This window comes from Panthera uncia, chromosome D1, assembly GCF_023721935.1.
Source record: "Panthera uncia isolate 11264 chromosome D1, Puncia_PCG_1.0, whole genome shotgun sequence".
NCBI classification, from domain to species: domain Eukaryota; kingdom Metazoa; phylum Chordata; class Mammalia; order Carnivora; family Felidae; genus Panthera; species Panthera uncia.
In genome coordinates this window covers 29,287,194-29,314,866 of record NC_064808.1, presented here as the reverse complement: position 1 = coordinate 29,314,866, position 27,673 = coordinate 29,287,194, and positions in this window count along the sequence as shown.

The window sequence follows — 27,673 nt, the reverse complement described above, 5'->3', positions numbered from 1 at the left end:
ATCTTCATTGCTATGTACAAACCACCATCACCTATGTTCTAGATTATTGCAGTAATTAGTTTGTTTCCCTGATTTCATCCTTGCCCAATTACATCAGAGAGATCCCTTTAAATGTAGGGAAGATTACATCTCCCTTCTGTTCAAAATCCACCCTTCTTTCACTCAGTGTATAAAGCAAATCTTTACAAAGCCTACAGGCCCTGAACTCTCTGATTCCTTATTGACACATTACACACATGGACCTAACAGATACATTCAGAACATTCCATCCAAAAACAACAGAATACACATTCTTTTCAAGTGCACATGGAACATTCTCCAGAATAGATCACATATTAAGCCACAAAACAAGTATCAATAAATTCAAAAAGTCTGAAATAATATCATGCACCTTTTCCAATCATGTGGTATAAAACTAGAAATAAATCACAAGAAAAAAAATCTGAAAAATACAAATATGTGGAGGCTAAATAATATTTAGCATGCTAAATAACATGTTACAAAACAATGAATGGGTTAATCAAGAATCAAACAGGAAATAATAAAATACACAGACAAAAGTGAAAATGAAAACACAGGGGTCCAAAATCATTGGGATGCAGCAAAAGCTGTTCTAAGAAGTAAGATTATAGCAATACAGGTCTACCTCAAGAAACAAGAAAAAATCTCAAATAAACAACCTAATCTTATACCTAAAGGAGCTCAAAAAAGAACAAACTCAAAGCCAGTAGAAGAAAGGAAATAATAAATATTAGAGCAGGAATAAATGGAGACTTAAACAATAGAACAAATCAATGAAATCAGGAGCTGGTTTTTGGAAAAGCTAAACAAAATTGACACACCTTTAGCCAGACTCACCAAGAAAAAAAAGAGAACTCAAATAAAATCAGAAATGAAAGAGCAGAAGTAACAACTGACACCACAGAAATACAAAGAATTTTAGAGAATATTATGAAAAATTGTATGCCAACAAATTGGACAACCTAGAAGAAAGGAATAATTATCCAGAAACCTATAACCTTCCAAAACAGAATCAGGAAGAAATAGAAAATTTGAACAGACTTATTTACTAGCAATGAAATTGAATCAGTAATAAAAAAACTTCCAACAAAGTCAAGGACCAGATGGACAGGACAAGTGAATTCTACCAAACATCTAAATAAGAATTAATACCTATTCTTCTCAAACTATTCAAAAAAATACAAGACAAAGGAAAGTCTCCAAATTCATTCTATGAGGCCAGCATTACCCTGATGCCAAAACCAGATAAAGACACCACAAAAAAAGAAACTGCAAGCCAATATCCCTGACAAACATAGATGCAAAAATCCTCAACAAAATATCAGCAAATGGGATCCACATTACAGTTAAAAAAATAATTCAACATGATCAAGTGGGAGTTTTTCCTAGGATGCAAGCATGGTTTAATATTTGCAAATCACATTAACAAGAATAAAAACCATATGATCACTTCAATAGATACAGAAAAAGCATTTGACAAAGTACATCATCCACTCATGATAAACTCTCAAAAAAGTAGGTTAAGAAGAAATAAATCTCAAGATAATAAAGGACATATATGAAAAATCTACACTTAACATCATATGCAATGGTGAAAGACTGAGAGCTTTTCCTCTAAGATTAGGAACAAGACAGAGAGGTCTACTCTTACCACTTTTATTCAACATAGTACTGGAAGTCCTAGCCACAGAAATCAGACAAGAAATAAAAGACATTCAAATTGGAAAGAAAGAAAATTCTCACTGTTTGTAGATTACATGACACTATTTATAGAAAACCCTAAAAGTCCACCAAAAAAGTACTAGAACTGATAAATAAATTTGGTGAAGTTGCAGGATACAAAATTAATATACAGAAATGTGTTTCTTTTTATATACTAATAATGAAGCAGCAGAAAGAGAAATTATGAAAACAATTTCATCCACAATAGCATCAAAAAGAATAAAATACTTAGGAATAAACCTAACCAAAGAGGTGAAATACATACACTCTAAAGGTTGCCTGGGTGGCTCAGTCAGTTAAGCATCTGACTTTGGCTCAAGTCATGATCTTGTGGTACATGAGTTCAAGCCCTTTGTCAGGCTCTGTGCCAACAGCTCAGAGCCTAGAACCTACTTCAGACTGTGTCTCCCTCTGTCTCTGCCCCTCCCTGCTCAAGCTCTGTCTCTCTCTCTCTCTCTTTCTCAAAACACGATAAACATTTTTAAAAAATTAAAAAATAAAATAAAACTCTGAAAATAAAATACACTCTGAAAACGGTAAAAATTGATGAAAGAAATTGAAGATGACACAAATGGAAAGATATTCTATGTTCATGAATTGGAAGAATCAATATTGTTAAAATACCCGTAGTATTCAAAGCAGTCTACAAATTTAATGCAATCTTTATCAAAATACCAATAGTATTTTTCACAGAACTAGAACAAATAATCCTAAAATTTGTATGGAACTACAAAAGACCCCAAATATCCAAAGCAATCTTGAGAAAGGAGAAAAAAGCTAGAGATATCACCATTACAGATTTATAAACATATTACAAAGCAGTAGTAATGGAAACAATATGGTACTGGAACAGAAATAGACATGTAGATCAATAGAACACAGGAGAAAGCTCAGAAATAAACTCATACTTATATGGTTAATTAATCAATTGATTAATCTTGGAGGTAAAAATATGCACTAGGGAAAGATAGTCTCTTCAACAAATGGTACTAGGAAAACTGGACAGCTAAATGTAAAAGAATGAAAGTAGGTCACTTTCTAACATCATTCACAAAATAAACCCAAAATAGATTAAAGACCGAAAAGGGGGGCCTTAAACTGAAATAAAACTCCTAGAAAAAAACATAGGCAGTAATTTCTTTGACATCAGCCACAGAAACATTTTTCTAGATGTCTCCTCAGGCAAGGGAAACAAAGGCAAAATTAAATTATTGGGACTACACCAAAATAAAAAGCTTTTAAACAGAGAAGAAAACCATTAACAGAACAAAAAGACAACCTGATGTATCCAATGAGGGGTTAATATCCAAAATACATAAAGAACTTACACAACCCAACACTAAAAAAGCAAGTAATTAAAAAAAATGGGCAGAGGATCTAAATAAACATTTTTCCAAAGAAGACATACAGATGGTCAACAGATATATGAAAAGATGCTCAACATCACTTGCCATCAGGGAAATTCAAATCAAAACAACAACGAGACATCATCTTACACCTGTCAAAATGGTTAGAATCAAAAACACAAGAAATAACAAGTGCTGGCAAGGATGTGGAGAAAAAAGCAATTCTTCTACACTGTTGGTGGGTGAAATTGATATAGCCACTGTGGAAAATAGTATGGAGTTCCTCAAAAAATTAAAAATAGGGGTGCCTGGGTGAGTCTTTTGAGTGCCTGACTCTTGATTTTACCTTAGGTCAGGATCTCATGGTTTGTGGGATTAAGCACCACATGGAGCTCCATGCTGAAACCACAGAGCCTGCTTGGGATTCTCTCTCTCCCTCTCTCTCTGCCCTTCCCCACCCTCTCAAAATAAATAAACAAAAAAAATAAAAAATAGAAATACCATAAGCTCCCACTACTGGATACTTATCCCCACCAAAAAAACCCCAAAACCCTAATTCAAAAAGATAAATGCACCCTTATATTTATTGCAGCATTATTGACAATACCCAAGATATAAAAGCAAACCAAGAGCAACCCAAGTGTCCATTGACAGATGAATGGATAAAGAAGATGTGTGTGCGTGTGTGTGTGTGTGTGTGTGTATATATATATATATATATATATATGTATATATATGTATATATATATGTGTGTGTGTGTGTATATATATATATATATATATATATATATATATGAGATGCAGATTTCCAGTTATGGAATGGATAAGTCACAGAGGTAAAATGTACAGCATGGGAATATAGTCAATGGTATTTTATTAGCATTGTATGGCCATAGATGGTTGCTACAGTTGTGGTGGGCACAGCACAACATACATTCCTGTTGAATCACTATGCCGTACACCTAAAATTAATGTAACATTGTGTGCCAATGTCACTTCAATTTTTAAAAAAGAATTTTCCAGTGCATTTTATGAAATACTTACTGGCATAAAGTAGGCACTCAAGAAATATCTTTCTCTTTCTCTAAAAACCAAATACATATGATATGTGTATTATGGAAGAGAAAATATGTAAGGAAAGAACATATGAACCTTTTCAAAACCTAATAGATTATGTTCGAGTTTGATTGTAAGTGCATTTTACTTCTGAAACTTCAAACAAGTTCCCCTTAGTCTCATTTTTTTAATAGTTCACATGCACATGACAAATTATTTTTAATGAATTCCATATACTTTGAACCAAATAACTAAAATTAAAACAGCTGAAAGGAACTTACTACACAAAATTGAAAGATTTTGTTTGAGAATATCAAATGTTATAGCAGGAAAGAACAATTGATGGGCTTCATTATAGAAATCTGCTAGGCTTAAAAAGGATGACATTGAAATTGCCCCATAATTGGATTTCATTTTTAATACATAACAGTTCATAGAACATTTGATTATACTAGTCACTGTGCTTTGTAAAAAAGCTGGAAAGGTAATAAATGCTGTTAATTAAATAATAGAATGTATAATTTCATACGTATAAATTGTCAGAAAATATACCACGTGGCTGTAAGTACTTTGCACTTGGTGGCAAAGATAGGTTCTATAGATGTCACCCTTCTGAAAGTGCATATTTTCCATTAAAATTGTCCCTGATATCTCTAAGCACTATTCAGAAATAGTCATGATGGATGCAGTAATCAAGTTAAGTCTTTTACCATGATTCTAAATGCTCTGCAACATAATTGATACCAAATTCCCCATTTCAGTTCTGTTGCCTTGAGTATTACATTTTCTATTGACTCTAACACAAGACTCACTGCCTTCAAGTCTTCAGTGTCAAAAAACAAAAACATGAAAAATGGACCACTTACGGTACCAATGTGAAATCATCTTGCAGACTAAATTTAAACACTATCTGCTCCACATTAGCAAAACCAGGATATATTGCAATTTATTTCCCCGTATTCAGAGGAACAGGAAGGAAGAAATAAAGACAAACAATATTAAAGCTATGTTTAAAAGTGGGCATCTGACTTAAAGTGCACTAGGCCAAGGACTTTAAAATCACACAGCACCCTGTTTTTAATTATGATTTTATAGTGTATAATTGCAAAACTAATTTCTCAAATTGATTTTGGTTGACAGTATTCTTTATAAGTGGCAGTTGTAAATATTGTCTGAATTAACTAAAGTATTGCCCAAGTTTCTTGTAAATCAAAACTTTCAGGGCACCTGCATGGCTCAGTCAGTTAAGTGCCCGACTCGATTTAGACTCAGGTCATGATCTCACTATTAGTGAGATTGGGCTCTGCATAAGATTCTCTCTCCCCCTTGCTCTCTCCTCCCTCCTCCTCATGTGCACATGCTCTCTCTCTCTCTCTCTCAAAAAAATTTGCTAGCCACTTTGCATGGCCTCAATAGTATTACAAGAATAGGGCACAAACAAAAATAAGTTTTGTGAACTCATTTTTTAAAGAAAATTGTTACATTATCTAATTTTTAATTTCCATTGATTTTGCACAAGAATTGTTCAGTGTGCATAAAAGACATAGGTTAGGAGTGCCTGGGTGGCTCAGTTGGTTAAGCATCTGTCTTGACTTCAGCTTGGGTCATGGTCTCAGGGTTCATGGGTTCAGCCCCACACTGGGTGCCATTCTGACAGTGTAGAGCCTGCTTGGGATTCTCTCTCTCTCTCTCTCTCCCTCTCTCTCTCTGCCCCTCCTTGGCTCAGGAAGTCTCTCTTTCTCTCTCACAAAATAAATAAGAAGAAAAAGATATAGCTTATTTTCAAGGACTACACTAGCAGTTTCTTTTATTTGCATATTGTTCCTGAGTTGTCTACAATTATTTACAGAAATTTTATACAGTCTGGCAGTTTTCAAAGAACATATGAAGCTAAAGGAAAATAAAATGTATCCATGATATCCCTGAGCCATTACACCATTATCAGCAAGTATAATTTTTCTTTCTTTCTATTGATAAAAATAAAATATCACTTTGACACTGACATTTTTTATCACTCCTGTTGGCTCTCTATCTTCCATGCACTTATGACTCTGCAAATGCATCATTCAGTATTCCACATTAGGGGACAATTATTGGGAATTACAGAGATCTGTAATCTTTTATTCTAAAAAAATAAAGTTGCTGGTATTTCAAATATTGATGGTTTTCTTATACAAGTGAAACATCTCTTATATGTTCATTATTTGGACTGAATGGAATTTTGATACACATATTGCACCTGATTATTTTTTAGTCATTCTACAGAACTAAATACTGTAATGCAATTCAATCTGTTCTCCAAATGTATTTCCAAACTCAATTTCATCTAGAAATTGGAATTTTGCACTTCTCAATTGCTTACCATCAAAATCTCCATTGTTTTCCAGAGCACCCTTAGTCTTAAACTTGCCAAATTCTGTTCCAAATAATATAAATTCCTTTATGGAGTGCTTTAGACCTCTCTCTTCTTATGGACTTTGTCTCCACCTAAGCAAAATCTCTGAGCCATTACTCTAGAAGTAAGGCCATGGACAATGGCCAGCTTATCCTAAAGTGATACTTTGGCTTTACTAGCAGTTTTGAGTGGGGAAAGTAGCTTCTGGTTTTCTCAAATTTCTTCTTCTACTGTGGAACTTATGCTCTATGAGCAAGGTGGGGTGAGGGTGATTACCTGCCCCACAGTGGATAGAACCTCTACCCTATGAGTAGAACCTGGACTGAGGAAGAGATCACCTCCAACTTCTCAGCTGCTCCTTCCTGGAATAGAGTCTCTGCAACATGGAGCAGGGAAGGATGAGAAATACTGGTGACCCACTCCTCTACATGAGATATTATAATTCTCAGCTGGAAGCCAAAGGGGGAGATAGTTTCATCCCTTTAGTTCCATCTGTTCACAGTGAAGCTTCCATTATACTGAGCTGAGAGATGGTGTGAGAGGAAGCAGGTCATGGTTCAAATGCCCTAGACTTATCGTCCTTACAGAATTTTTCTTGAATAAGTGGTTATTTTTTAAATGATTTTCAACAGTTGCGATTGTTTCACTGGAAAAGTCCATGGAGCTCCTCATGCCACCATTCCAAAAGAGTAGCTGCCAGGTCAGTCTTTTGATATTTGCTCTACATGTGTTGTAATCAAGTTTATCCATTTCCAAAGGCACAGTGATAGTCTAGCCACTCAACCACATTGTTGAATTATGCTCATGGTAACTTCCCAGGTTCCTAGGCCTTGTAGATATGCTTTTCTTTTATAAAGAATTAGAATTTCCTGGAACATAAATGTTGAATTGGAGCAGGTGAGGAGAATCTGCTCTAACAAGTCATTTTCTTATTTTTTAATAAAATAGAATTATATAAATGAACTACTGAAAAATATCCTGCAGAGTGACAATCTTTAACTGCAACCTCCAACTGTCTAAACCTATCTGACAGGCATAAACTGTGACATCTACGTGAGTGGCAGTCTTTATCATGCAAAGAAATACAGAGTTTACTCATATGACAATAGCAATTCTCCAAAGAAAGTATTTGACTTTTCACAGATTTAACAATAATGTGTAAATTTATCAAGCTGTAATTTTACAAGTGCTGGGATATAGTGATTTCTTATAAAGGTGGAGTGTTTTCATAAACTGTTACCTTGACTAGTTTACTTCTTAAACTAGTGCCATGCATCATTTTGATGACCAGTGAAGTTAAAAATAGAAGTCGCATCTTCTACTAGCTTGCAAATATAACAGCCTTGATATTTGCATTGAAGAGTGAATTCACTGAATTATAAACCCAATTTATAGGATTAAAAATAACTTGAAGTGCATTTCTGCTTAAATAGGCAATTAAAATTGGCACAAAATCAAAGATGACTCTTTCAAACAATTGCATATTTGAATGCATTAACTCCAGCAATTCAGAATGGCCATAATTCTCATATGTAAAGACTTTCATTACTCATCTTCCCAGGACAAGAAAACAGCATTCTTAAATATGCTTATACTATAAGCAGTGGGACTTAGTATAACATCCCTTCCAAGGCCTATAGAAATTTACATTTTTGATGAGGAAGCCAGTGATGGTACAGTATTTGGAGATGGAGCCTTTAGGAGGTAATTAGTCCATGAGGGTGGAGCCCTCATGATGGGATTGGTGCTCTTATAAAAAGAAACACAAAGATCTTTCTTTTTTCCCCCTTTTGAGGACACAGCAAGAAGATGGCCATCTTTAAGTCAGAAACAGGATTTTCTCTTGAAAATCCTGACCAAACTGGCCAGCACCTTGATCTTGGACTTTTCAGCTTCTAGAATGATGAGAAATAAGTTTCTAATGTTTAAGTTACTTGGCTTATGGTATTTTGTTATAGCAGCCTCAGTGGATGAATACAATTTTAGACCCAAAATGGAGCACCTAGGTGGCTCAGTCGGTTAAGTGTCTGACTTTGGTTCAGGTCATGATCTCATAGTCTGTGGGTTTGAGCCCCACTTTGGGCTCTGTGCTCCAGCTTAGAACTTGGAAACTGCTTCGGATTCTGTGTCTACCTCTCTTTCTGCTCCTCCCCAGCTTGTGCTCTTTTTCGCTCAATAATAAATAAATTAACTTAAAAAATATTTTTAAAAATGTTGGACCCAAAATAAGAGCACATATGTAACTACTTAGTGATGCACTTGCTCATACTAGTTGATCAGCAAATGTTAGTTTCTTCCCTTGTCATTTTCAACCTCTCCCATACTTCCATTCAGAAGACTTCTTCCTTATCTTTTTCTCTTCTACCTTCATTCATTCCATCTTTATTTAAGAGATAGTACAATAAATTGCTGATGGCATAACACTTATTAGTTTAATTTTGTGTTATGTTTCAGATAACATACTTACTTTTAAGTAGCAGCCTCTGAAACAATAACTAAAACAAAAAGCAATGTTGAACATTTAAAAGATAGCTCAGTATTAAAATTTGGGGGGTGGGTAGTTGGACCTTTGCATACCAGTCTCATTGTCTCTTAAGGTCTTTACACTTACTCTTTCCCCAGGGTTTTTCTTGGCAGCCACATTTTTATCATTCAAGTCTGTTCTTTCCTTCCTTCCTTCATTTGACAAATATTTACAAGGCACCCACTATGCCAGACACTGTCATAAACCCGTAAGTTTATGAAGATTAGCTTCCAGGAGGGGAGATAAGCAATAAGCAATATCATATTATATAACTAAGCAATATGACATGTTAGAAGATGCCATAGAAGCAAAATCCAGGTAAGACAATCAGAAGGAAAGTATAGGATTGCAACTGGCAAGGTCATAAGTAAGTATATTTGATAGAGAAAAGATAACCCTTCAGATATCTAAGGGAAGAACATTCCAAGCAAGAGTATCTGCCAGCACAAAGGCCAGAAGTTGAAGTGTAATGAATAAAAGAGGTGAAATAAGAGCCAAGGAGTAATGGAAAGAGCTGGGAGACATGGGGATTCTCAAAGGATTTAGAACAGAGGACTAACGTGATGTGACTCACAACTTCAAAGAACCAACGTGGATGTCTTGATCAGAATAAACCAGTTCCTCGACTTCAGCACTGTTGATATTTTGAAATGGATAATTCTTTTGGGGAGGTTGTCCTATACACTGTAGAATGTTTAGCAACATCCTTGGCCCTCTTCCCTCACTACATATCAGTAGCAAATACCCCTCTAGCTGTGACAACCAAAGTATCTCCAGATAATATCAAATGTTCTTTGGGAGGGTGATGTGAAATCATCCCTAGTTGGGAACCACTGCTGTAGGGGAAAAGGGTGAAGGCTCAAATGTCATCTCTGCAAGGAAAGTCCTCCTTTATCACCCAAACTAAAAATCTCAATCAACAACCAGCAGCCCCAGTCACCATCCATCACATCACCCAGTCTTGTTTTCTTTACAGGAAACATCATACTCCAAGAAATTATCCTGGCCATTTGTTGCTTTGCTTGCTTATTGATTCTCTCTCTGCCTAATGATAATATAAATTATATAAGATTAAGGACCTCATCTGCATTATTCACTGCTCTGCTACCCAATGCCTTGGATGAGTCTTTGCTGAAAATCACAGCTGAAACCACTTAAGATTTTAATTAGTTTTCCATTGCCAGAGCAAGCCATGTACATACACTCAACAAATACAGAATGCTATGATTCTATGATGGATATGGAAAGAGGTCTGGAGGGATTTTTAAAGGGCTCATAAAAGACTATCAAATGCATGTGGAACAAAACTTACTGCTTGGAATGGGGAACAGGGAGGAAGGTAGAAAAGTCTACATGGATGCTTCCTTGACCAGTTTGGCCCACATTTTTACCCTCTAGGTTTCTTTTTTTAATTTAAAAAAATAATATATTCATTTGAGAGAGAGAGAGAGAGAGAGAGAGAGAGAGAGAGAGAGAGAGAACGAGTAGGGGAGGGGCAAAGAGAGAGGAGGACAGAGGATCTGAAGTGGGCTCCAGGCTCTGTGCTGACAGCAGCGAGCAGGACACAGGGCTTCAACTTAAGAACCACGAGATCACGAACTGAGCTGGAGTCAGACTCTCAACCAATTAGCCACCAGGCACCCCTCCAGTTCTTTTTTTTAAATTATTTATGTCTATGAATAGTTCCTTTGGGTACTTGGGTAATATCCTATTGCTGAATAACATTTTGTATTCTATTCTATATTGAAATTATTTGCAATCTTTGTGTTCACCTTACCTTTCAAAGATCAAGGCTAAACATAAGGATCTCTGGGTTTGAAACAGTAATCCTGGAGGCAGAATGCTGGTAGTGAAAAAAGTTGTAAAAAAAAAAAAAAGCATTCAGCTGCTTATTATCCATAGTGAGTATCTGAGTACATCAGGGCCACCTGAGTCAAGACTTTTGAACACTGTATTGTAGACCCTTTGTGTATGACTTCAATCCTCACAGTAGGATTATGGTGACCCTGGAGATGCCTCAATTAATAGTAACAGACTGGGTTTTATTAACAATATCTTTTTACAAGAATCATAAGAGATTGAGAGATGAAAAGATCCATTCATTACTTCATTCATCCTACAAATGTCCACTGTCTCATTGTTTCAGGCATTGAGTGGAAGCACTGAGCAAGCCTGAGGTCTTTTGTAGTTAGTCTAGTCAGAGAGCTATGAATTAGATAATTAAACATTCTGTTAAGTGCTGTAAAGGGAAAGTAGGATGTTATGAAGTTTTTTTATGTGGAGGTTAAGTCTAATCTCAGGAAATAAGAAAAGATTTCCATGCAAAAATAACATTTGAAATAAAATCTTTAAATTGGACAGGAGCTAAAAGGTGAAAGATGAGTGTTCCAGAAGGAAGGATGATTATATACAATAATAGTCCTATGCTGGAGAATTGAAGGAACTTCATATATTACTACAAATAGTTATTCTAGTGCTTGCCATAGACTTTGATCAGTTTACCTAATTGATCTTTTATAAAAATGAAAGATGTAGGAGTATCTGGGCAGTTCAATCAGTTAAGCGTCTTACTTTGGCTCAGGCCATGATCTCACAGTCCATGAGTTCAACCTCACGTCAGGCTCTGTGCTAACAACTCAGAGCCTGGAGCCTGCTTCAGATTCTGTGTCTCCCTCTCTCTCTCTCTGTCCCTCTCCTGCTCACACTCTCTCTCTCTCTCTCTCTCTCTCTCTCTCTCTCTCGAATAAATAATAAAATATTTTTAAAAATTAAAAAAATGAAAAGTGTAGACAAATAAGCTTTAAACCCTATTAGCTTAAACTTTATTAAGAACCTATTAAGTACTAACAGGATTTCTGGAATGAGGAGATACTCAGTAGATATTTGTAAGTAAAATGAATTAATGAATGCATCCTTTCATGTCCTGATCTCTTGAGTCGGTTATGAAAAGAGATTGGTAGTAAAACCCAAGATTCTTATTCTTTGGCTTTCACTAGTAAATGAGTCATATAACACAGTCATATTGTGAAGCTTGAAGTCAAGGAAAGAGAGTCTAGGGGCACCTGGGTAGCTCAGTCAGTTAAGTATCCAACTCTTGGTTTCAGTGTCTTGGTTGCTCAGGTCATGATCTCATGGTTTTATGGGTTCAAGCCCCATGTTGGACTCCACACTGACAGTGTGGAACCTGCGTGGGATTCTCTGTCTTCCTCTAACTCTGCCCCTCCCCCACTCGTGCTATCTTTGTCTCTCTCGAAATAAATAAATAAACTTTCAAAAAAGAAAAGAAAAGAGAGTCTGCAATACAGTGATGCTTTTCCTCAAAGGTCTTACCTCATATGACTTGATGTTATAAGGTACTGCCTAATGGATCATGGGCATTTCTTTTACATGCATTTTTGCACTACCAGCAACCTACTTCTAGCCTTACTGTTCTGATGCCAGATACTTATAAAATTAGCCTTGATTTATGAAAGATAAAGCAAATACAGTGATTGCAAATAATCTCAATATAGAATGGGATGTAAATGTTACCCAACAATGAAATGAAGAGAACTGTGCTTTTGGAGATTAACTTTGTAATGATATTAGTTTAAAAAATAGATTGAACTTTGAAAAGATAGGGGCAGAAACAAATAGGGCCCATTGGAATAAACCACAGATAGGTAAGGAGAATCTGAACCTGGGAAAGTCATCCAAAATGAAGGGGAAGGGATAAATTTTAGTAAAACTAAAGGGATAGAATCAATATGACAGAACAACTGATTGGCTATCGAGATGAAGAAAGATGGGAAGTGTGCATTTTAATTATATCAATCTGCTCTTTATGCAGTTAAAACATTAGGGCAGGTTTTAAATATCTGCTTCTCACCCCTCCTCACCACCTCCTAAATCCTCCCTTCACAGAAGTAGAAGAATTATTGAGGGGAAGTTGTCTGGTTGTTCTCTTGTATCAAATTAATTTTCTTCATCCCCCATATGCCAATCGTTACACAGCCTGTTCTAAATTTTGATCTGGTGCATTATTGATGAGCTCTTAAAAAGAGATTAGAACAACAATCTCCCACTCTCTTTTTGGAGAAAAAGAAAAAAAATTATGCAAAAAAGAACTGACGATTTTGACTAACATGGGCCATCCAACAAATCAGTAAATCATATTTATGATAGATTTTTTGTTACTGGATAAGTACCTCTGAAGGAATACTGTGTATAAAGCACCACACAATTGATTTATTCGACATTTGACTAGATCTATATTAACATTCCATGACTAGTACTCTCAGGTTGTGAAAAGAAAATATTTGCCCTTAGCTAATTTTAATTCTAAAGATAAGTCTTAGTACCTCAATAATTTCTTATTTCTCTCAGGAAAGAAGTTCAAGAAATAATTTTGCAGTCCAGCACATTGGTCTTTTGGGGTACATTCAGAGATTTTCATTGCTCATTTCATTTTTATGCTTAGTTATTCCTTGTTAAATAAAGTAAGGTGTTTTTTAATGGAATTCTCTACACCTGAATTTGAACACTTGTAATTAAAATTCAAGTTCTATATTACCAACATAATAAATTGAATAAGTAATACTGATTTTGAAGTGCACAGGATGAAATCCAACCTGTTTTCAAATACTCTATCTGCTAATTGACAGGCATGATCAGCCCAACTGAAAGGGGGAAAAATGATTGTTTGTAGAAATAATCTAGACTGAATTTTAAAAAACCTAAATGGTAATTAATACCTTTAAAAATTAATTTTCAAGATTTTAGTGAAGAGTTTTTAATAATTTTATTTTTAATTCACTTGTGACTCCTTTTTAAATTTACAAATTACTCTTATCGCAGAAGCAATATATACTTTTGGTATATAAGCAATATATACTTATTTACTTTACGGTAGAAAATTTAAAAAAAAAAGAAAGAAGAAAAAGAAAAGTACATTTAGTATTACACTACCCAGAGAGAGTAACTGTTAATATCTTGTTTTGTGTCCTTCCAAATCTTTTTTTAATGAAAGGTTTTTTTCCAAAATAAAATGTAATCATACTATGCATATTGTTTTGTAATGTTATTTCCTTGAATAAAACACTGTCATGTCAATTAGTATTCTGCAACATACTTTTAATGATTAATTACCTAGGAGTTACATAATATGGTATACACCACCATGATTTCTGTAACAAATTCCCAAATGTTTGGTACTTACATTATTTCCAAAATACAGCGTATGTTATGGTAAATCATTATCATCTCTGGGAACTTTAAAATGTTTCTGAAACTCAAATGCCACTCTATGCAACACAGTCTGAGTTGTGCTAACTTCCTCATTTACAGAATTGGCCTGCCTTTGACTGGATATCTCTACATCAGTGACTCTGATTGGCCAGGCCTACTGTTTAAACCATTTATTGTATTGTTGCTAATTCACTTTCCTCTTTTAACTGTCACAATAATTTTCAAATCTCGGCCAACTGCCTCTCCACTCAGGGCCAACATCTTTCATCATAAAACATGCAAACTGATTAAGCTTCAACAATTGGCAGCACAGAAAAGTCAAAGGACTTGTAGCTTCATCTGCTTACCCCAGATTTTGCCTCTTAGCCTGTCTGAACTCTTCTCCAACAGGGGTCTTTTGAAATAATATGTGCTTATATTATCCTTGCTGCTACCTTAAGGCTAAGAAGGATATGGGGGTAGCTTCCAGAGATGTCTGGGAAAGCACACCCATCTTCCCACCTACGCATGATTTCTAACCACTAGTAGGTCAGTAAATGAAATTTCTGTCCCAACTTGCACCTTCCTGACTATCCAGTAACATAAACATAACTAATGACAATATTTTTCTCATAATTATTGGGTATTTGTGACTTTCCAGAGATTGTGCTAATCATGTTTCAAGTGTTATTCCATTTAATTCTTACAACCATATGAGGTACATACTATTATGGCCTCTATTTTATAGGTGAATGAACTGAGGCATAGGGTTATTCAGAAACTCACTCAAGGCTATATAGCTATAAGGACTGTGTTCTGAATATAGATTCTGCACGTGTGTGTATATGTGTGTATACATAAAGCATACATATATGGAAATATAGGTAATATTTGTGTATGTGTATCGAGATCTATGTATAAGGATGGTTATTACAACATTGCTTATAACAGTGAAAAAATGAAAACCTACGTGTCAAATAATAAAGGTAGTTAAAATAAGAAACATCCAAATAACAAAATACTCTTCATTATTCATAAATGACATGGTGGGATAATATTAATGACAAAAAAATGTTTACAAGTGTTAAGTAAAAAGGCTTGCAAAATATTCAGTGTAAGCTAGTACTTCATAAACATGGATCAGAGGAGGAGTGGAAGGATATATAACAATATATTAACTGTATTTATGGCTAGAGAGAACTGTGGATGATTTCTTATTTTCTTATTTTTGTCCTTTACCTAACTATTCTGCAATAGCGTTTATTATTTTTATACCTAGGAAATTCTATTAAAGTTAATTACAAAACAAGTCACTTTTGTCCCAGTTCTAAAATGGACATCTCTTACAAGAGAAGCAATATGGTATGGTTATTGTAGTGAGAGCTGAGCAAGTTATTTATGTCCCAGTTATCTGTAGGTAGCTGTCCAGCTCTTCCTTTGAGGTGAGGCAGCCCTCCATCTGTGATAGCTAATTAGTGATGATAGCTGCAATCTGTAACTTTGCTGTTTTGCTTAAGTGGAAATCATTTCTTTTCTTTGTAGAGTGCCAGCTTGTTTTAGGAACTACACACTTCAAGGTTATTTTTTTAAGTCAAGGCTTTGAATTTAAGCTAAAGTCTCAGGGGTGCCTGGGTGGCTCAGGTGGTTAAGTGTCGGACTTCGGCTCAGGTGGTTAAGTGTCGGACTTCAGCTCAGGTCATGATCTTATGGTTTGTGAGTTTGAGCCCCACATTGGGCTCTGTGCTGATAGTTCAGAGCCTGGAGCCTGCTTCAGATTCTGTGTCTCCCTCTCACTTTGCCCCTCCCCTGCTCATGCTCTGTCTCTGTCTCTCATTCTCTCTCAAAAATAATTCAACATTAAAAAAAAATTAAACTGGAGTCTCATTTATCAAGCAGGTGACCAAATAAACAAAGGAAAAAGAAAGGGAGTGAGGAAAAGAAAGAAAGAGAAAGAAAGAAAGAAGGAAAGAAAGAAAGAAAGAAAGAAAGAAAGAAAGAAAGAAAGAAAGAAAGAAAAGTGTAGGAAATTTATTTTAGGTTAGTCTTCAGTCACAAAATACCAGTATGAGGATGAATTTTGAAGGATATGTCCTTCAACTTCCCCATCACACAAATGAGAAAACTTCAGTCGGAGCAAGGAGAAAAGTGCCTGGTGTTCTGGCAAATTATGGATTCAGATAATGAGGAAGCAAATACAGAAGGGGGCACTTAGAAAAGCTTAACTCTGGGCTTATTTTGCAGTCATTATTTTCACTCCTTGAAAGCCTGGAGGATTTCCACCAACATAATATGCTTGTCATAATAGTCAAAGCCAACTTTAAGTGTTTCGGTTTTTTCCGTTACATCAGTGTCTAAAAGGCAAAGCCCCTAGCGAAGTGCTCTATCTTGAAATGTGCCCTCTGATGAAATTAATACAGATATCTGAATAAAACTCAATGGCAACTTGACATATTTCCTGAAAATGAAGACCTGAAAAAAATCAATATGGAATATGAAAGGCAACTTAGAAGAAAATTGAGATTGAAATGTCTTTTTGTCATATACCGAGTATTAGAATCAAGAGTCACAGAAAGCCAACCACAGCACTCTGTGTACACTTCAAGACTGCTATGGCAGCCTATCTCTTGTTGGACAGCTCCAACTTATATAAAGAGATGCAGCAGAAAGAACTTAGAATTTGCAGTCCAAGGGACCTATGTTGAATTCTAGATCTCCCCATTGATAAGCATTCCTAAACTCCAGCTTTCCTTATGTGTAAAAATGAGGAAATAATTCTCATTTTATGAGATAGTTATAAAAATTAAGTGACATGTGAATGCATATTCCTAACACATCCTAGGTACTAAATATTTCCTTCCTTCCTTCTAGTCCCCCACGTATTGGTTCTATTTTTATCTGAAACCCATTGGGCTCCATACTAAGTGTCTATTCTCTCCTTCAGTTCAATCATCATATTTCAAAAATTTTTTTACTCCTCATGTTCTGTGGTCTCCTCACCATCCCATGGTACACTATATCATATACCCTGTAGATACACTATAACTTCTCAATGCCCATCATATTTACTGCCACACCAGTCTCACTACTCAACCATGGTTGCTCCTGAAAAGGAAAGTTTAAGATTGATTTTTAATGTGATGCTTTTGATAAATACAGTCTCAGAGCAACAGGTATGTGTGTATGTCTACTTAGTCATACTAACTCATTGAGACTAAAAACTCTTCACAGTTTTTAATCCATGGCAATAGCTTATATTTGTCAAGCAGTTTTTCTGTGCCAGCCACTGTTCTAAGTCTTTTCCATGAAGTACTAACTTAATTATCAAAGCATCCAGAGTGGCAGTTACCATTATAATCCCCATTTCAGGGATGAGAGGACAAACAGAGAGGCTATATTTCAACGTACTAAGTTAAACACCAAGGATCTGAGCCTGTGCAATCTGACACTAGAATTTCTGTGCTTTCTTGGTGATAATAAGATAATTAAAATGTCATGTAAAGATGCCTGATATTCCTTTAGAAAAGAAAAAGAAGTTCTTGCTCCAGATATGAATATCTGCACAGGGCAAGCCATAAACTCGTACATTATGACACAGAACCCCAGTGCTCACACAGCAGAGGCAAAGACAAGAGTCAAAGAATAGAAATGCTCCCTAATGACTAAAGGCAAGTATAGGTAGGGGGAGAGGGAGGATAAAAGGCTTAGACCAAGGCAGCTGTGTCCTTTATATCTGAGGCAGCAAGAGTAGAACTTGAGCTCTTCAAGGCCCAGGTTTCTACTGAGGTATATTGGTGTGGGCCAGTAAGTACAGTAGGAAGAATCTAAACAGGCAGGGTCCCCAAGGTTCTGTAACTTGAGTTCAGCCTCAACAGTCCCATTCCCTTTGGCTTCATCACAAATTAGGTTTCTCCATAATATTTTGTTTGGATAAGTGTTTTTTTATTTTGAAAAATTTGAAAACCACTTATAGAATGAGCATTTATTTAGTGTTCAAGGATTACCTTGTGACCTTCCTCCTGCCCAGCACTTTCTCTGAACATTAACTTCAACTTGGCTTTACAGAGTTATTATAAGGAACAAATACGACATTTAGGAACAGCTCTTTTAACTTACTATTAATTATAATATTTGGCACATTAAAAACACTAAAGATCTGTGTCATTGTGAATGATTCCTGTGGCCCATCAGCCATGTACTTATGAGTCTACTCGTGAGAGGTAAAACTGTTTAAGAAAAATGGGATTTGGGGTCAGAATCAGCTGAAATCAAATCCCAACTGATTACTGGGTTACATGACTATGGGAAAGTTACTTCAGCTTCCCAAGCCTTTGTCCCATACCCATGAACCACAGCTACTGACAGCAGGTGTTTGTGAGGACTCACTTCAGTGCAGTTATGTATTTAACATGCTTTCATGCTTTAAACAGGGCATAGTACATTCTATAAATGGAAGCATTGATGACCTGTTAATATTCTTATAACAATTCCAATCTCTCAAGTTTTCTACCTGCCTTGTGAGAGAGGCTCCAGGGAAAAATAGACTGCAGGCACATTCCTTTATACAGGAGTGTATCCTGAGCCCCCACATCTGATTTCCCTTTGCCAACAGGCATAAATATTCTGTAACCGCTTCAGAGTGTACTGTTAACAACATGGCCAACTGTTCCCCATGATGACTCAGGCGTTGCTCTGAAACAGAACGGATTTGTGCAATGGGAGGCTGTAAAGCTCTCAGGTCTGAGTCACTGTGATGCTGCAGCCTTCAGGCTCTGATGTTCACAAGTGCCTTGACAACATCACACACATATGTCCACCACTTAGCCCAAGGACACCTCAATACTTTTCACATCATTGAAACAACACAGCTCAACCACCACTTGCTACATAGTCTCCTGCCTACTAATAGTCTAGCCATCCCATACCAGGGACATCTCAAATGCCACCTCTTCAGAAAAGCCTTTCTGGATGACCCTAGTCAATCCAAATGACAGCCTTCATTAGCACCACCACAAGATACCACAAGCCCACAAATTTTGTTTATGCACACTTGACATTTTAATGTGAACTTTTTGACTTGGCCAAGGAGGTATCTAGACTTAGTCTCAAAGAAACTGTTTAGATCCTAAATTTGTTGAGAGCAAGAATGCTTTCTTATTCATTCTATATTCCCCCAAATTTTAATGTACACAGTGAGTGCTTAATCCATGATAAAGTGAAATGAGAGCATAAAATACATCCAACTGTTCAATCTAGGCCTAGCAATGATATGTTATCTCGTATGACATGTAAAAACTGGGAAGGTTAACAATGACTTTTAATGTCTTCTCATGTATTTTATAATCCAATATTTTATATGAAAGCATCTTTATACTGATAATGGCATTGAATTTTTACTGAATACTATAAAAAAGAAAAGTGATAAGAAATATTTTACTACAGCCATTCTTATTTATTTTCTCTCTTAAAAATTAGCTGATAAATCTATGTGTTTCTGAAACAATAATTTGTGAGGATTAGGGTAGTCACAGAGCCCTGGCTTCTTCTGTATTTCAATAGCATATTACTACTTGGAGAGTTTGCTCTCACCACAAACTTAAAACAACTAAACTGAGCTTGTTAACCTCCTCCAACAGCAGTTCCTGCTCTCAATGGCTCTGCCTTTGTCAATAACATCACATCTGCCCAGTGGCTCCAAACTTTAGAGTTAAGTACTATGGAAAACAGAAAGCACTATATATATATATATAATCTGGCATATTTTTACCTACCAACACTTAGCAATTCCTCTTGAAATTTTGTGCAGTGTTTCTCTTCCCATCTATGTCTTTCTGTCGATTCTCCTGGACATGACTTTCCTCCTCCCCACAAACCATCCCCTCATACCTAAATTACAGCATTGGTCTCTTGTCAGCCTCTTGAGTTTAAGCTCTCTTGATCTGATCTATTTTAAGTGTAACTTCAATGCATTTTCTTCCATAAATAGCACTTTCATAATACTGTTCCTGTGCTTAAAAACCTTTTATGGTTTGTGAGTTCTTACAACTTCACAGCTAAGCTCTTTTCCCTGATCTTGTGTAGGCACTTTATTTTCTACTTGCTCCTGTTAGAGGAGTTTCTGACCCATTCTACCAACATACAAGGAAGGTGATTCTCTTAACCAACCAGTGAACTCAGTGCCAAGCACTGCATGACATGCTGGATGAATGAGAGGACACTGATTTTGAGAATGTCACCATGAGCCAGGGAAGCTAGAATACAATTAGACTGTCAGAGTAGAATGGTGATGTCTAAATGGGCATAAAACACAATGAAAATATAAAATAGGCTAGCAAAATGGGCTGCACAGATTAGAAGGACCTTGTGCCAAGATGGCATAGTTCTTCATGAACTATGAAAGTGCAACGCTATTCACACTCTATCTTTCACCCAGTCTTCTACTCACACTTTGTTTTTCTCCAGTCTACTCCTTCACCAATGGTTAACTCAAGCCCAACACTATATGGTGAGTCAGAAGATGTCTTCATTTGATTTTTCTCCCAAACAGATCCTCAGACAAGGACACCAGTGAAAAAAGTTCATTAGTGCTATGATCCAAGGAAACTCTGGAAGAGGAATAAGAAAATAAATAGGTATATTATATAAGAAGCATATTATCAAGTAAATTACCCCTATGGATAACTACAGCTTAATCCCACAGGGCAAATCCCAGAACAACAGTATAGACTCTTTACATGTAAAGAGCAAAAAAGTTAGGGTAGTTCTACACAAACTTCTGTTATTTATTGCTTGGGCTTGATCACAGGGGTTGTTAATTCTTCAGGCTTTCCATCCTTCCCCACATTCCAGCAGAGCAGCCTCCCTACGGAAAGTCCTCAAGTGAAGAGATACCAATACAGGTAATTAAAAGTCTTCCCTTGTAACTTTGAGAGGCCAGGAGAATATCACTCTGCACCAATGGAACCCTCTATAGGAATCAGCTATGAGCTCTAATGATGGTACTGCCTCTGCCTCTTGTTATGAATGTGACTCTGAGGTGGTCAATCTTCTGAGTCTCAGTTTCTTCATTTTTAAAAGGGGGTGGTGTTTATTATTGGTGACTTTTCAATTTATGAAAGTAGAACCTGGGATCCCCAAAGAAAATCTTGAATAGAACCCTAATTTGTAAAACAAGCAAAAATCAAGTTGTTCCGGTGGAAGCATTGGCAGAGAGTCTCAATTAAGAAACATTTTCTTGGATACCTATAGTTTCCAGAGAGCAACAAGTAAAATACTCTGCATCACTGGATGGTATCTAAGATCCCCCTAGCATCATTGCATTCCCTCCACCACTAATGTTCTATGATGCTTAGTACTCAGTTTGGTTCTTTGTCAAGGAAAAGAAGGCACAAAGCATTCACTGAGCAGTAGACATCTTGGCTGATATTGTATAAACAATATCTAGTGATGATGGTTCAAGCATTTCTATATGGGAAAATAGTGGTTGGTGATCAAGCCAGAGTATAGGTTGTGGTGCTAGGGTTCTTAAAACTTTGATTGAATAACAAACAAATGACTAATTTTATTTAGACTGCACAACCTATTTGCAGTGACTTTGGGGATGGGGAGAGAGAGATTGTGAGTGATTAAAGATTCACAAGGTTGGGGCATCTGGATGGCTCAGTCAATTAAGCATCCAACTTGATTTTGGCTCAGGTCATGATCTTGTTGTCCATGAGATCAAACCTCACATCTGCACTGGCGGTGTGAAACCTGCTTGGGATTCTCTCTCTCCCTCTGTATCTTTGTCCTGCCCCCACTTGCACCTGTGCATGTATGTTCTCTTCCTCTCTAAAAATAAATAAATATTTAAAAAAAAACTCACAAGGTTAACTTTTTTATGCCACCACACTAATCTTCACAGTATATGAAATAGGTATTACTACTGTTGTTACCATTATTTTTTAAAAAATTTATAATTATTAACATTGTAATAATGTGTGCCTAGATTACTACAGGTGTTCAAAATGTGTTAGCTATTTGATAATGGTAATGACTAAGATGATGAAGATGACTTTGAGAGTCATGTACATAGTATGTTACTTAAAGCCATGAGTGCAGATGGAATGAGCAAGTGAACAATTATGGAAAGAAAAGTAGAGCAGGAAAAGAACAGAATCTTTGGAAACAGCTATAGTCTGGATCTGTTAGATTACATGTTGCATAAATGGCCTCAAGATTTTTATTCCTGCATGCTTCTCTAGATTCTTGCCATTTTTCCATCAAGAAGTCGAGTCTATTCCTTTCTTCTTCAACCTGAGTGGGCCTTTGTGATCATCTAACTAAATGAAATGCAGAAATATGCATGACTTCCAAGAAAAGTCATGAAAGGCTGGCCTTCTATCTTGAGACATGTATCTTTGACTCCATGAACTGCCAAATAAAGTCTGGCTAGCCTAAAGGCATTGTTAGAAAATTTAGCAACACCCTCGCCTGCTATAATGTAGAAAATAGGGAAAATGCACCTAATGGACTAGATGATAGAAGATCTCCAGGCAGAGCATTGAAATGGCTGCCTGCTTTCTAGCTGACTATAGTAAAGTGCATGAGGAGAGCAATAACCAAAAGAAAGAATTGTTAAATATAAAGGAGCCAGGGCTTGCTGCATAAATAAAACATTCATCCTGAGCCTCTCTGGAGGAAAACAATCCTCAAAATAAGAAATAGCTTCAGGGTACAGAAAAAAAATCTAGTATGCAATCAGGAAAACATGGTCTAAAGAGAAAGCCATGATAAAAACATATATGAAGAAAAATTTAAGGTAGTACCTGAAAAAAACAAAAAGACTTTCTAAGCATACCAAGGCCTGTCTCACAGATCCTTTCAATTACACAATAGGACTTCTAAGAATCTGAAATGCACTGTCCCATAACCATCTCAGAGGAAGCTACCTCAGGGGTACCGTGGAGATTACCCTGAAGAGATCCATGGGTGTTACTTTTGTCTAATGTAATGGTTTAGAGATTGATACATTAAAAAACATGCCAAGTTTTAAAAAAAGAATTATATCAGCTTGGCTGGAAAAGGACAGAAACAGCACCAAATGAAAGAGGCCGTGCTTGAGCTTCTCCCAGCAGGAAACAGACTAAAAAAACCAGAGCTGCAAACATAGGAACCATTTTATGAGAAAGGCAAAGACAAATGCTGTGGAAAATCATTCCCAGGCAGTACGCCTAAACCCGAATCAAACAATTGGCAATATACGCCCAGTTACTTTTTCCAAATTGCTGCAGACCACTGACTGCTGTCCTGCCTATTTCTTCCTTTCTGAAAGGGAACCACTCTGGAGAGGCTCACCCATATCTAAACCTGATTATATGCCAAGATCCTGGCCCTTGAGAATTAGCCAAATGCCATAATAGCATGACATCTGCGGGGGATGGTGTCTTAGGGGACTGAGTGAATGTATTTTTCATGTAAAAGGGATGTACAGTGTTGGGGCCCAAGGACAAACAGTGATAAGTTCTATTTTCTCAAAGTGCCAACAAAAGTATTTGATTCCATGTGCTCTTTCAGAATCTTGTCTCACCATCAACAAGAGCAGAGTTTATTTCTCCTCCCTTTGAAACTGAGCAGACCTTTGTGACTATCTTGATGAATAAAATGTTTCAGAAGTGACAATGCTTGACTTCTGAGGCTAGGTCAGAAAATGTTATCATTCTCTCTTTCTCCCCACTCTCTCCATCTACCTTCCGAGCTCAGAAATGTATCTTTGAAGGCCTGATTCACCACGTGAGAAGCATGTTTACCCCAAAGCTGCTGTATATAAAAAACTATGAAGAGAGACGACATATATACAGAGAGAGATGCCCAGGGATCTTCAGCTGATGCAGCTGCCATCTATTCACATCTCCCAGCTCCTCCTAGGAGACAGACATGAGTGAGTAAGTCTTCAGATGATTCCAGCCCTGCGTTCCTGATGGCAACTGCATGAGAGAACCTGAGAACCCACCCAGTTGCGCTAGTCAACCTCCAGAACTGTAAAGGGTAAAAATAAAATGACATTGTTTTACTCCAAAAAGTTTGGAGGTGGTTTGTTATGCAGTGATGGATAACCAGAACACATTTTTTTTTCAAAAGCTGGAGGAAGTGGTAGTCACATATTTAAGGAGAACTAAGATAGTAGAGCCTTGCAGAAGTCAAAGAAAAATCCAAGAGGAAGTACTGTTCATTATCAAAGTCTTCAGAGCAGAAAAGTAAAATGAGAACTGAAGAAAGTTCATTGGAAATTAAATCCATTTGTCATCTCGTGTCTAGTAGGTAAAACTGACTAGCCCTCTTAACACAGAAACATTATCAAATATAGGAAAGCACCAGTATGTTCCCCCCTACCTGGATTCCTCATGTCCCACTCATCAAGTCCTTCTCCAACCCATCCAAAAGTCTGGCATGCAAAGGAAAATGGCACTCATTATCAACTATGAGCAAGGTACAATGTAGGTGCTTTTATCTCCATTAATAATAATAATAAGTCCAAATGAATATTATCCTTACATTAACTGATGATTAAGATGAGGTTTAGAAAAATTAGGTAATTTGAAAATAGACACACAGCTAGTAAATGGTGGACCTATTATTTTAGCCTAGACTTATATGAGTTGAGTAGCCATAATAGAGAGAACTATAGTCAGCTCTTCATGATCAAATCTAGTCCAGTGGAGACTAAAATGGGTCTGATGATTTAAGTGCTGGTCTCCTCTGAACTCTTCCCTCCTCCATATGGCATCCTCCAGATGGTTGGAAGCTCAAGAGAATGATCTGTGGCAATCAGTTTTTCTCTCTCCCACCAATGCCAATTCATGTATTACTTTCCCATCATACCCCCAGACTCTAAGATAACTGCCTTCTGTAGGCACAAATTAAACCTTCTCTATAAAAGCATGAGGAAGCTAAGTTCAAAATTCTAAAAATGAACTACAGAAAAGTGTGTTTAATACAGGAATCAGGTTCCAGATTGTGTCCTGTTTACAAAGGCACATATTGTGCTGATAGTAAAAGCAAGTGAGTTCTACTTTCATAATGGTGGCCTAAAATGAATGCCGCCCACCCATACTCCCACCCTACCCACACTCACACTCCATCAGAGCAATTCAATCTTAAATTCACCTTGCTCTGAACTGCACAGACAAATAGAACTCTGAGCACATATTTGTGTGGCTTATCATCTTCCCCAAACCGCTTTACCAATTGAAATGAAAGAACTAGCTCATCCACATATGTATTCTGGTATTTTAAGTTTTAACTCATAAGATAAATGCACTCCTGTAGTGACCATAGGAAAAAACCATTTACATGAAACAAGTGTCATTCACTGCCAGAAGTCAGTGTTTCAAACTGTACTCCAGAGAATTCTAGGTTCTCTAAAATTCTAATAGTTATTCAATAAGATTAGGGTTTTGTAGTCAAATAATTTATGGAAACACAGCAGTTCATTTCACGCTCTTGGAAATCTATACCGTACATTAACATTTTAGGATATGGGAAGTCCTACAAGGTACAAATTTGTTTAACTGTTTAAACCAGGATTTCCCAAATTTATTTTACCATAGGTTCTTATCTTCATATAATATCTATTATATTTCTTTTAGAACATCAATTATTAAAGAAATACAAAAAGGCACACACCATTCTCATTCCTTTGCATGGAATTATTTTTGATCAATTGGTGGAACAATGGAAGGATGAGCTTTTATCCTTTTCAACTTGCTTAAATATCTGATGTGATTGTTGGAGAAGATGAGAAAGAGAGAGGCAAGTCAAATGCTGTGAATATGCATGTGAGTTTGAGAAGGAAGCATACAGAATTGAATAAATATGAAGTTACCAAATTCAAGTTCAGTGTTGTTTTCTCAGGGAAATGATATGATATGATGAAAAACTTATGGGCTTTGGATTAAACAGGGTCTGACTAAAATTCTTCTCTACCACTTATTAGCAGAATAAGTGCTTTTTAGAACTAGCTTAAAGCAAGTTATTTAATTTTCCTGGGATTTAGTGTCTTTGTGTGTAAAATGGGGATAAAAATAGTTACTTTGGGGGAGCGGTTATGAGAATTAAATCAAGTATAGTATAAAAATGTCTGCCACACTGTAGGCATGAAATACTATTTTTTTTTCCTTTTTGGTTAAATTACTTTAATTCTTCACTTAAGCAATTTTATATTTAATGCATAGAATAATGGACCCAGATGAAGTAGATAAGAACACATGAATTTAAGTCACAGGCCTTCTAACTCAGGTTTATACAGCTATGTAAATACCTTGAGGAGCACAGAAGGAAAGGAAGATTGATTGATAGACCTCTCTAGGCTGCTCTGATCTATATTCTGACAATTCTAAGCAATCATAAGAGAATTATCTTAAAGGAAGAACTTCTATTTTTCCCACCATGCCTTCTTTTTTTTTTTTTTTTTTTAAATTGTTTTAATGTTTACTTTTGAGACAGAGAGAAACATAGTGTGAGCGGGGGAGGGATAGAGAGAGAGGGAGACACAGAATCTGAAGCAGGCTCCAGGCTCTGAGCTGTCAGCCCAGAGCCCGACACGGGGCTCGAACTCACAAACTGTGAGGTCATGACCTGAGCCGAAGTCAGCAGCTTAACCGACTGAGCCACCCAGGTGCCCCATCCCACCATGCCTTCTTGTGCAACCCAAAACTCAAGATTTTCCTCCTCCTTGATGACCAAACCAAAAAGCATTCTGCCATTTTAAAAACCCTAATAGGGAATTATGTCTCTGTATCTTTGTTTTCTTACTAAAAGATCTATCTAAATTTATTAAAATTCAAATCAACTTCTTATTCATGTCCTTCTTCTTTTTATAGCTCCCATAGAATCCAGCACATTCCTGGGCTCATACCAATCGCTTGGTGAATACTTATTGATTGTTTTAAACCATTCACAACTGTAAAGAGGTGCTAGATACAAAACTGTAATCCTCAAAATTCATATGTTGAAGCCCTAAAACCATGCGATTATTTGGAAATGGGATGGTTGGAAGATGATTAGGTTTAGATGTGATCATGAGTGTGGGGCCCTTAATGATGAGACTAGTGTCCTTAGGAGACGAAACACCAGAGTTTACTCATTCTCCTCTCTCCCCGACACACCACCACTGAAGAACAGAGCAAGAAGGCTGCTATCCACAAGCCAAGAAGAGAGCCCTCACCAGAAACTGCCATGGTAATGGTCTTAATCTTGGTCTTGGGCTTGATCTTAGATTTCTAGCCTCCAGAATTCTAAGAAAATAAGTCTCTGTCATTCAAGCCATCCCGTCTATGGCGTCCCAAATTAAGGTAAGAGGAATAAGATTTGGAATGTTAGGCTACCCCAAACTGACAAAAACAAGAGGAATAAGTTTTGGAATGCTGG